Source organism: Eretmochelys imbricata, chromosome 2 (assembly GCF_965152235.1).
Source record: "Eretmochelys imbricata isolate rEreImb1 chromosome 2, rEreImb1.hap1, whole genome shotgun sequence".
Classification (NCBI taxonomy): Eukaryota; Metazoa; Chordata; order Testudines; family Cheloniidae; genus Eretmochelys; species Eretmochelys imbricata.
In genome coordinates this window covers 238,673,078-238,685,264 of record NC_135573.1, presented here as the reverse complement: position 1 = coordinate 238,685,264, position 12,187 = coordinate 238,673,078, and positions in this window count along the sequence as shown.

Below are 12,187 nucleotides of genomic sequence, written 5' to 3'. Positions count from 1 at the left end.
TAAGAAGGCATTATACCTAACGTGAAGAGTTAATCCAGCTTGAGTCAATGGCAGATGACAGGAGGGAGGACAAAGGTAACAGTCATAAGATTACACAATGAATGTGCAAGTAACAATATGCACTACTAGGAAGTGCAAATCATTTTTTACTTTAGCCTCTCTCTATTTTTAGGTTTTATTTTGAAACACTACACAGACATCCAGGGACGCTTTAAGTTATAGTGGACAATGGAAGAGGCCAGGGGTGGGGAAGGAAGATGCAAGTAGGAAGCATTGTGACCCAACAGGCAGATACCATTAGATGCCCACAAGAAATCCATTGACTACAGCTGGAGGAGTCAAAGACTGAAATGCTGAATTCAAGACGTCTCTGAGGTCAGAATATTAGTGCTCTGAAGCAAAAATCCTCTCTGCCCTGCCGGTCTCCTTGTCTCTATGGGTGTTCGGGGCTTTAAAGCTTTGCCCCATGGAACCCTCTCAGCTGTCAGTCTTATGGAGGGCAGAAGATGTTGCAGGGTGGAGAGCCACTAGCCTTTAAAAGGGTTGTGAAACTGACTGAAGAGAATTTTACTCCATTCCCACAGGAAAAAGTGTTTACTATAAACTTAATCAGTTAACAGGGAGGAAAAATTGTGTCAGTTTAAGGAAAAATGGTTGAAATAGTCTCTTCATCTACATTTACAAACATGCCATTCTCTCTCTCTTCACCACCACCACTCTCCTACTGCCACTACAAAACACATCTAGATTTCCACCATAAAAAGCTTTTAACGTCTTAGGTCTTCAACCGCCTCCTCTTGCTTTCCTGGCGCTAGCCTCATCCCCTTCTAGTCCAAAATTCCCCTGAAAAAGGCTACCTTTCTGATTATTTGGCCACATTCAGTCCCATTTCAAATCCCTTAGTTGGCTCCCTATTGCCTCCCAAGTTCAAGTTCCTTATTCTCTGTTTTACCTCTCAACTACTCTCCTCTCCCTCTGCTCAGCCCAAGCCACTCACTCCACTGCTTCCTTTGTCCTCCCCCCTCACCCAATACATATCTCTGTTCTTTCTTTTAGCAGCCTGGAAACCCTTTCCTGATTATATTTGCCTCAACTCCACTTTCCTTTAAATCCCTTCTGGACACTCACTGTCCACTCACTGGACACTCAAATTGGTCATTTAAAAAAATTAAAAAAGTCTCCAAATGTATCCATTGATCCCTCCCACAATGGGAGATTACTATCTTTTTACTCATCTTCCCCTACCCTCACCTAAGAGTATAAGAACACCTACTCTTGATTTAATTTAAGTTGTCAGCTCTTCAGGGCAGGAACTCTGTGTCTATTTGTTTTCATAAAGAGCTATGCAAATCTATAGAACTATCAGAGTTAGCACAGGGGTTAGTTTCTTAAACACTTTTTCCAGATTAACTAATTATACATTTTAAGCTAATACTTTAGGACTCTGGTACACAGTTACACTAATCTGAGTGCACAAACACAGTAATAGTTTCAACCGGCAGAGCAAGATTTTTGCTGTAACTTTCAAGACAAAAATAAATCTGAATATTAGTGCTCTGATGTTAATCCCGACAGAATAGTTTTTCACATTGCAAAAGTGTTTATCCAGAAACAGTTAAGGTTTCATTTTCTTTTAAGACCATTAACAATTTGAGGGAAATGTATTTCAGCTATTTGGAAATATATAAAAAACAGACCCTTAAATATGCTCCATTAAATTGAAAACATCAAATAAAATTTCAATTGGCTTTTTCAAAGCAGTGCACTATTATTAAACCAAAGAAATCCTCCTATTACTATAACCTAGGTAGTACTGTTGTTGCTGAATATAGTCATTAAAACAAGAATTGGCAAGAGTCATCTAGAACTGGCAATGGACATAGGACCAAAAAAAAAAAAAATTATCTGAAAGTTTCTTCTTATGGTAACAAGGTCCATGTCAATGGGTACTTCAACCTGCTTACAGCTTTGGGGAAGAATCAGACATCTCAGCAACTGGTAGCAGGGGGAATGCCCAGCGACAAGTTCCCTTCAGTTGAGACAAAATTCCACAGCCAGGATAATTCAAGTCTACTTTCCTAAGGGAATGTCTACAATAACTAAAAACCCGTGACATTATATTGATAATTAAAAACCTGTGGCTAGCCAGTGTCAGCTGACTCGGGCTCGCAGGGCTCAGGCAAAGGGGACTGGTTAATTGTGGTGTAGACGTTTGGGCTCAGCTGGAGCCCAGGCTCGAGGACCCTGGGAGGTGGGAGGGTCCCACAGCTAGGGCAGCCCAAGCCCAAATGTGTACACCACAATTAAACATCCCCTTAGCTCGAGCCCAAGTCAGCTGGCATGAGCTTGCTATGGGTGTCTAATTGCAGTGTAAACATACCCATAATTACAAATTGTTAAATATACTTTGAAGAAAAGGCACAATTTTTCCTAGCGCAGAGTGTAGGAAAGTCCTCTTAATGAAATGAACCCAGATCTTTGGATGTCAATTTCTGTCCCTCTTCTGGGAAATATACTTGTCTGCAGGGTGGGCTGGATCTGTGGACCTTATAATTTGAAAAAAGAAATTGTTCAGGTATGCACAGATAAATTCTCCTATTTTTCACTGTGCTAAAGTTCACATATCAGTTGCAATGGAATTTTTGCAGCAGTGTCTCCCCTGAGTGGAAAGCAAGATCATTCTTGAATATCATAAATGAAGTAGGTTATATAAATGTCCCTCTTCTCCAGGTTTAAGACATTCAGAAGTCTTCTGCCAAAAAAAGGCATTGGCTGAAGATAAGAACTAATATATAAAATTTGATGAATTTACATTGGTGTCCAAATTAGCAGATCTCAACACAGGAGACAAGATTTCTCTACCCTGAAATTATCAGTGCTCCCAAACATCAAAGTCTAGTTTTGAACATAAGAAAAAACTAGGCCTGTCAAGAGATTAAAAAAATTAATTGCAATTAATTGCACTGTTAAAGAATAATAGAATACCATTTATTTAAATATTTTGGATGTTTTCTACATTTTCAAATATATTATTTCAATTACAACACAGAATACAAAGTGCAGTGTTCACTTTATATTTATTTTTGATTACAAGTATTTACACTGTAAAAAACAAGAGTACTGTAGTGCAATCTCTTTATGATGAAAGTTGAACTTACAAATGTAGAATTATGTAAAAAAAAAAAACTGCATTCAAAAATAAACCAATGTAAAATTTTAGAGCCTGAAAGTCCACTCAGTCCTACTTCTTGTTCAGCCAATCGCTCAGACAAACAAATTTGTTTACATTTTACAGGAGATAATGCTGCCCTCTTCCCATTTACAACGTCACCTGAACAGGCATTCTCATTGCACTGTTGTAGCCAGCACTGCAAGATATTTACCTGCCAGATGTGCTAAAGATTCATGTGTCCCTTCATGCTTCAACCACCATTCCAGGATACATGCTGATGACAGATTCTGCTTGATAACGATCCAAAGCAGTGCGGACCAACGCATGTTCATTTTCATTATCTGAATCAGATGCCACTAGCAGAAAGTTGATTTTCATTTTTGGTGGTTCGGGTTCTGTAGTTTCCATATTGGAGTGTTGCTCTTTTAAGACTTCTGAACGCATGCTCCACACCTCATCCCTCTCAGATTTTGGAAGGCACTTCAGATTCTTTAGTCTTAGGTTGAGTGCTGTAGCTATCTTTAGAAATCTCACATTGGTATCTTGCGTTTTGTCAAATCTGCAGTCAAAGTGTTCTTAAAATGAACAACATGTGCTGGGTCATCATCCGAGACTACTATAACATCAAATATATAGCAGAACGTGGGTAAAACAGAACAGGCGACATACAATTCTCCCCCAAGGAGTTCAGTCACAAATTGAATTAACCCATTATTTTTTTAATGAGCATCATCAGCATGGAAGCACGTCCACTGGAATGGTGGCCGAAGCATGAAGGGGCATATGAATGTTTAGCATATCTGGCACACAAATAACCTTGCAATTCCAGCTACAAAAGTGCCATACAAATGCCTGTTCTCACTTTAAATAAGAAGAGGGCAGCATTATCTCCTGTAAATATAAACAAACTTGTTTGTCTGAGTGACTGTCTGTACAAGAAGTAGGACTGAGTGGACTTGCAGGCTCTAAAATTTTACAGTGTTTTATCTTTAAGTGCAGTTAGGTAACAAAAAAAAAACCCTACATTTGTAAGTTGCACTTTCATGACAAAGAGATTGCACTACAGTACTTGTATGACGTGAATTGAAAAATACTATTTCTTTTGTTTACAAATATTTGCAGTGTAAAAATAATAATAAAAAATATACACTTTGATTTCAATTACACAAAATACAATATATATGAAAATGTAGAAAAACCATCCAACATATTTAATAAACAATAGAACACCAATTGAAACTTAACAGTGCGATTAATCGCAATTAATTTTTTTTAGTTAATCGCATGAGTTAAACTGATTAATTGACAGCCCTAGAAAAAACATCAGTTTATTTTGGAAATGAATGCTACGACAATAGCGAGAATTTCCACTTGTCTCAATTAAAAGTACAATACTGGGTCTCATCTAAGAGCCTCCCCCCAAATTCCAAACTCATCTGAATAAAAACGGTAGCCATCGGTAGGTCATTTTAATGGACAGGAAATATAACTGACATCTCCTGCAGGGAGGTCAAACTGGATAGTGCTGCAAGAAGCAGAATGAGGTTCCAAGATTGGGCTCTATGACCTTATGCAGCTGGAATAAGGGTTGTTACCTTAAGGAAGCATTTAGCATTAGGATTTGTAAAAAACTGTCTTTTCTTAAACATTATCAATAACGTTTCAGACACAAAATCCCAGAAGCTAATGGATAAATATTGCAAGCAGTATAGCAAGGCACATCAGGAGGTCAAACACCTTATGAGAGCAGACAAATGACATTATATTGATAAGCTGGCAACACAAGCAGAGGATGTAGCTGTTCGTGGTGAACAAGGAACTGTCTACACAATGACATGGCTTATTGGTGGTAAACCACAGACACTAACAAATACTCATCAGGGACAAACAAGGCCACCTACCAACAGAAAGAAGAAGAAATGTGCTGGACAGAGCATTTTAAAGAATTGCTGAACAGGGAGCCACCTAAAAAGGAAGCAAACATCCAGGAGGCAGAAGATGATCTTGATACCAACACAGACACCCCAACTAAGGAAAAGATCATTCAAGCCACCAAATCCTTAAAAAATGGGAAAGCTCCTGGCAAGGATAACTTGAATGTAGAATTGTTCAAGGTAAATTCTGAGTTAGCAGCATCTATCCTGGCCCCTCTATTTACATCAGTCTGGGAAAGGGAAAAAGTGCCAGATGAGTGGACCAATGGGGTTATAGTGAATATACCAAAGAAAGGAACTATCAGTGATTGTAATAACTGGCGTGGTATCAAACTTTAATCTGTGCCACGCTACGTATTGTGTAAAATCATAGTCCAACATATATCAGAGGCAGTTGATAACTTTCTCAGAAAAGAGCAATCCGGTTTTCGGAAAGGGCGTGGATGCACAGACCAGATCTTCACTCTACGAAACATAACAGAACAATGCTTAGAATGGCAACGGCAATCCTACATAAACTTCATAGACTTTGAGAAGGCTTTTGATAGCATTCAGAGGACCAGCCTATGGTTCATTCTGCGGGCATATGGAATCCCTCTCCATATAATCATCATCATCAAAAGCTTTTATTTCAACTTTACTTGCAGTGTTGATCACAGTGAGCTCAGTTTTGAAGTCAAAACAGGAGCACGTCGGGGGTGTGTCATGTCTGCAATCCTCTTCAACACTGCCATCAACTGGATATTGCAGCATACAACAGAAGACATGCCAAGAGGCATTAAATGTACACCCTTCTCATCCCTTGAAGACCCGGACTTCGCAGATGATCTCACTCTCCTATCACATACCCAACATCATATACAAGAAAAAACAACTCGACTCAACGCATTCGGCCAGCAAACTGGACTGAAAATCAACCACAATAAGACAGATATCAAGATCTTTAATATTGACTCACCACCACCAGTAGAAATAGAGGATTATGTTCTCACCAAAGTAGAAACATTCAGATACTTGGGCAGCACCATCAGCCAGGACGGCAGAACAAGCCAGGACGTCCGGAAAAAAATCAGTAAACCCAGGAACACCTTCAGGAGTTTAAATACAGTCCAGAAACCATCAAAATACACCACCAAAACCAAACTCAAGACTTATCAGAGTTGCATACTTTCAACATCATGTTATAGTGCAGAATGCTAGGGAATGAGAAAGTATGACATGTCCAAACTGTCTTCATTCCATTCAACCTGCCTCAGAAAACATGTCCTGATCTTTTGGTCCAGAACAATCTCAAACCAAGATCTATTGACAAAAAGAGGATCTGAGCACCATCATTGCCAGGAGGCATTGGAGATGGATTGGTCATGTACTTGGGATGGAAACTGATTCCATCAACAGAGTAGCAATAATATGGACACCTGAAGGCAAGCGGAAACAAAGCCACCCGAAAACAACATGGTGAAAAGCTGTGGAAGCTGAGCTGAAAAACCTGGGGCACAGCTGGGGAACCACTGAAAGACTTTCCAGAAACAGACAGAAGTGGAGGAGCTTCGTTGCTGCCCTAAATGCCAGAGGCGTAATGGGAACATGATGATAATGACAGTCTTGACTTTTGCTTGGACACTCATATATCCAAATCAAGATCCTCTTGGAGGAACTCAAGGCTATGTCTCATTTGTTTCATATGGTAGTTACACTATGGGCTTTGCACCAGCCAGTAGAATATGTTCTATTTGTTGACTTCTCTTTAGGGGTCTCTGAGAACGATCACCTCACCCAAACCAAACGTGTCTGGTCCCAATAGCAAAACACCCGAGAGACAGAGACATTGGAAAGATTAATCAGGCTTGTGATCCACAGGCTCTTCAGCCAGAAAGGCATAAACCGTATAACCGCAGCTCTCGCCCTCCTACCTTTTTTGTGTTCCTGGAGAACAATGGAAAAGGTGGGAAAGCATATGGCAGAGACATTGCCCAGCTTTGTAAGAGGTCATTCCACACATGGAGAGACCACCAGCCCACCAAACTGCCTTACAATGAGTGAGGATATGATCAGGTTCAGGTTCCTCTCTGTTTAATCCAGCTTCTCCAATGGAAGTCTTGGAGTTCACCTCTCCCTTGACGGGCAGCACACAGAGAGACAGGAAACTTTGGTTTGCCAAGACAAACATGTTCTTTCTAGGATTCAGAGTAGCAGCCGTGTTAGTCTGTATTCGCAAAAAGGAGTACTTGTGGCACCTTAGAGACTAACAAATTTATTTGAGCATAAGCTTTTGTGAGCTACAGCTCACTTCATCGGATCATCCGATGAAGTGAGCTGTAGCTCACAAAAGCTTATGCTCAAATAAATTTGTTAGTCTCTAAGGTGCCACAAGTACTCCTTTTCTTTTTATCTTCTTTCTAGTTTATTTATGCAATCCTGACTGGGGCCTTTACGTGTTACCGTAACAGATAAATAACCATCTAGAGACAATTCCAGATATGTCTTGTTACAATAGAAAGAGGAAAACATACAGACTAGGGACAAAAACATCATTGGCCTGGATGTCACAAATAGCCAGCCACCCTCAGTCCTTTACTAGGCAGGACCTGACAGCTTGTTAGTTCCCTATATGTAGTAGCTCACTACATTGCACAACACCTTGTTCTGAGAAATGTTTAAAATGATATGAGCTAAGAGCAAGTTAAAGCAAATGGCCCCCTGCTATCAAAGTCGCTCCACTGTGCAGCAAAGTTTTGAGTTTAACTTGCTAAACAAATGGGGTCTGCCTTTAAATACAAGATATACATAAAATGCTCTCACCTAAACCACAAGCAGCAGCCCTACCTAATCCTTCGGAAAATTTTGAGAGCTACATTTTATTCCTAACCATCTGATCCTAACAGTATCATCAGTGAAACAAAAACATTTGGCCAAACCCTCTGAGTTATTTGGTCTTAAGTTTTATTTAAGGTAGCAGAAGACTACCAGTTAAGAGTAGGCATCCCTCAATGAAATGGGGAAGAAAGGAAAACAGATTATTAATGTGATTTCGAGAGGTGACTTCTCCTCAAAGCATAGGGGTTTTTTAAGACTAGTTTTCTATAAAGGCCACTAAAATACACCCACAGCAAAAACAAGTGCTGTTGAATATATTTTTAGTTAAGTAACTCTGAACCTTTCCATTTTATACCTAAAATCAAATGTCTAAGATGTTTTATATGCAAATCAATCACTCTAACATACCGTAGATACATTTTCTTCTAAAACCTTAGTTTATTCATATTAAAAATTTTAAACACAAATACAGATAGTCTCTTTAGTAACCAACCCATTAGAAATAACACAGCTAGTTACAATTACTAGTATTTAACAAAAAGTAAAAAAAAAAAAAAAAAATCATCTTCCCTAATACTTAACACAAAAGCAACACATGTAGCTACAGTTGCCTGTTCTAGGCAGCTGGCAAGCTCAGAGATGGAAAAGTTGCGGAACAGCTGGGGAATGCAAGACACTTTTGAACAGGCTATGTGATCCAAAATAATGGTACATGTTTATACACAACACAATGGCAGCAACAGCCAAATGCAGGTCTGGCGCACGCACTACAGCTGCTCCTTTCTTCATAGACAAAGCACAGCAAGTGGATACAAATGGAGTTCACATTTACGAAGTATGACATTCATCCTAAAAGCAGCAGCTTGATCACCAAAATAGACAGCCTATTTTCCAATTGGACAAAAAGATACAAGATTCTAAATTACAAGCTAACCTCCAAAACAGATAGTCCCTTTGTGTCACTAAAAATGTTCTGAATTTAACGTTTGCTTTCCACCAGTGGTTGCCAAAACAAGTTTGTTCAGTTCTACAGTACTGTGTAAGTTGCCATCTGCAATACACAAAGGTTCCTTCTTACCACTGTAGTTTGAGGTAGTATGAAGGAAGCAAAGAAAACCAAGTTTGTAAACTTTCTAAGATACAGCCTGCCTGCATAAAAGTTAGCTAGTTTAAAAAGAAATCTAGCATTTTGGAAGATTATTTTTTTGGGAAGAGAAAATCTCATGTGACCTACTTTTATGAAAATACAAGCTTACTTCCTAAAACAGCAAGACAATACCCTCCCGTCAGTTTGCGTTTTACACATGAGGGTGTCATCATTTGCTAGTTGTTATGCAATCACTGGTAACATATTGCAAGTAGTATTTAGCTATGTCCTAATATAATGCAATGGTAACAAATTCCAAATACTGTACTTAAATAAGGACTTGTACTAAAGTTTTGTCTCCCCAGTCCCCAAGTGATCTTCCCATTTCCAAGTCATGAACTCTTATTAGGGTTGGTCTATATACTACAAAGTTAAGCTGACCTAACTATATTGCTCAAGGCTGGGAAAAATTTCATGACCTGTGTGATGTAATTAAGCAGCTCTAACACCGGTATAGACACCACTAGAACAATGGAAGAATTCTTCTGTCGACCTAGCTACTGCCTCTCAGAGAGACGGACTGACTACAGAGGCAGAAGAACCCCTTCCATCATGGCAAGGGCCTGTCTACACTTAAAATGCTGCAGCAGCACAGCCGCAGCTACCCAGTTGTAACGCTTCAGTGACGACATTTATTTATTTACGCCATTGAGAGGGGTTCTCTTATTGGCACAGGTACTCCACCTCTCCGAGAGGCAGTAGCTAGGTTGACGGGAGAATTCTCCTATCAGCCAAGCACTGACTACAACGGGGGTTAGGTCAGTTTAACTGAGTTGCTCATGGGGGTGTGGATTTTTCACACCCCAAGCGATGTAGTTGTACTAACCTAATTTCCTAGTGTAAACCAGGCCTGAGTACCTAACTCTTCCCCAACAAATTATGTTCATCTATGTGTCTGACAATTTTGTTCTTCACTATAGTTTCAACCACTTTGCTCAATACTGAAGTCAAGCTTACCAGCTTGTAATTGCCAGGATCACCCCGGAACACTTTTTAAAAATTGGCATCACATTAGCTATCCTTCAGCCATTTGGTACAGAAGCTGGTTTAAATGATAGGTTACAAACTACAGTTAGTAGTTCTGCAATTTCACATTTGAGCTCCTTCAGAATTTTTGTGTGAATACATACCATCTGGTCCTGGTGACTTATTACTGTTTATCAATTTGTTCCAAAACCTCCTCTGACGACACCTCAATCTGGGACAGTTCTTCAGATTTGCCAAGAAAGAAGAATGGCTCAAGTTTGGGAACCTCCCTCACATCCTCAACCATGAAGACCGATGCATTTAGTTTCTCCACAATGGCCTTATCGTCCTTGAGTGCTCCTTTAGAACCTCAATCGTTGTTTAACGGGTTTTCTGCTTCCAATGTACTTTAAAAAAAATTGCTATTACTTTTTGAGTCTTTGGTTAGCTGTTCTTCAAATTCTTTTTTGGCCTTCCTAATTATATTTTATACTACATTTGCCAGTGTTTATGTTCCTTTCTATTTTCCTCACTAGGATTTAACTTCCAGTTTTTAAAGGATGCCTTTTTGTCTCTCACTGCTTCTTTTACTTTGTTGTTTAGCTATGGTGGCACTTTTTTGCTTCTCTTACTATTTTTTTTTAATTTGGGGTATACATTTAAGTTAATGAGGATAATACAAGATTGAGTGGTGTCGACAAACTGATGGATATTTAGCAACATGAAGGAGACTTCCATTTCTTCCAGCTGTGATGGACACCAAAACACAAGCTAAGTAATGAACCTTCATAACTTACTTTGGTGAAATGCACATAACTCAGAATTTACTATCTAACGGGAGTTACACATTCATCATTGGAGAGGGGAGGAGAAGAGACATTTCTGAGCCATTTATGTGACAGCTATATCTTTGGCGACCATACTGTACTAAGTTTATATATCACTGTGAGCAAGGGACTGTATGCAACTCCAAGAGAAGAGAAGCTGTGATACGCCTTGTGACAAGATCCTCAGGGTACAACCTGGAACTGGGGTAGTGATGGAAAACATAATCCCAACTATACATACAAAATGATGGTGTCTAAATTAGCTGTTACCACTCAAGAAAGAGATCTTGGAGTTATTGTGGATAGATCTCTGAAAACATCCACTCAATGAATACTGCGTGCAGATGTGGTCATCCCATCTCAGAAAAGATCTATTGGAAAGGGTTCAGAAAAGGGTAACAAAATTATTAGGGGTATGGAACAGTTTCTGTATGAGGAGAGATTATTAAGACTGGGACTTTTCAGCTTGGAAAAGAGACGACTAAGGGGTATTTGATAGAGGTCTATAAAATCATGACTGGTGTGGAGAAAGTAAATAAGGAAGTGTTATTTACTCCTTCTCATAACACCAGAACTAGGGGTCACCAAATGAAATTAATAGGAAGCAGGTTTAAAACAAACAAAAGGAAGTATTTTTTCACATAACACACAATCAACCCTGTGGAACTCCCTGCCAGAGGATGTTGTGAAGGCCAAGACTATACAAGGGTTCAAAAAAGAACTAGATAAGTTCATGGATGATAGGTCCATCAATGGCTGTTAGCAAGGATGGGCAGGGATGGTGTCCCTAGCCTCTGTTTGCCTGAAGCTGGGGAATGGATGACAGGGGATGGATCACTTGATAATTACCTGTTCTGTTCATTCCCTCTGGGGCAGCTGGCATTGGCCACTGTTGGAAGACAGGATACTGGGCTAGATGGACCTTTGGTCTGATCCGGCATGGCCATTCTTAAGTTTTTATCCTCAGCAAGAAAGGTGGTGCCTCTGATGTAATGCTTCTGAGGGAATGTCTACACCCTGCATGGGTGCCGCTGCAGGGTTTCTAGGTACTCAGTAGTGATGTGCCTTAACTCTCCAGCCTGAGCTGTCTCTCACAATGCTTTGCTAGTGACAAGCAGCAAACTCCTCCAACATTGTGTTATCGCTCAGTACAACAGCATGTGGAGCCCCAAACCCAGCTAAATTGCAGGAATTGTACCTGAGCCACTCACAAATCACACAGAGAAAGGCACCAGAAAATCTCCCAAGCCCCCAGCCTTGCACCCCAGAGCTGTACCATCTTGCCCTGGTCAGAAGCCTGGCTAGTGTAAGTTCACTACTCAGT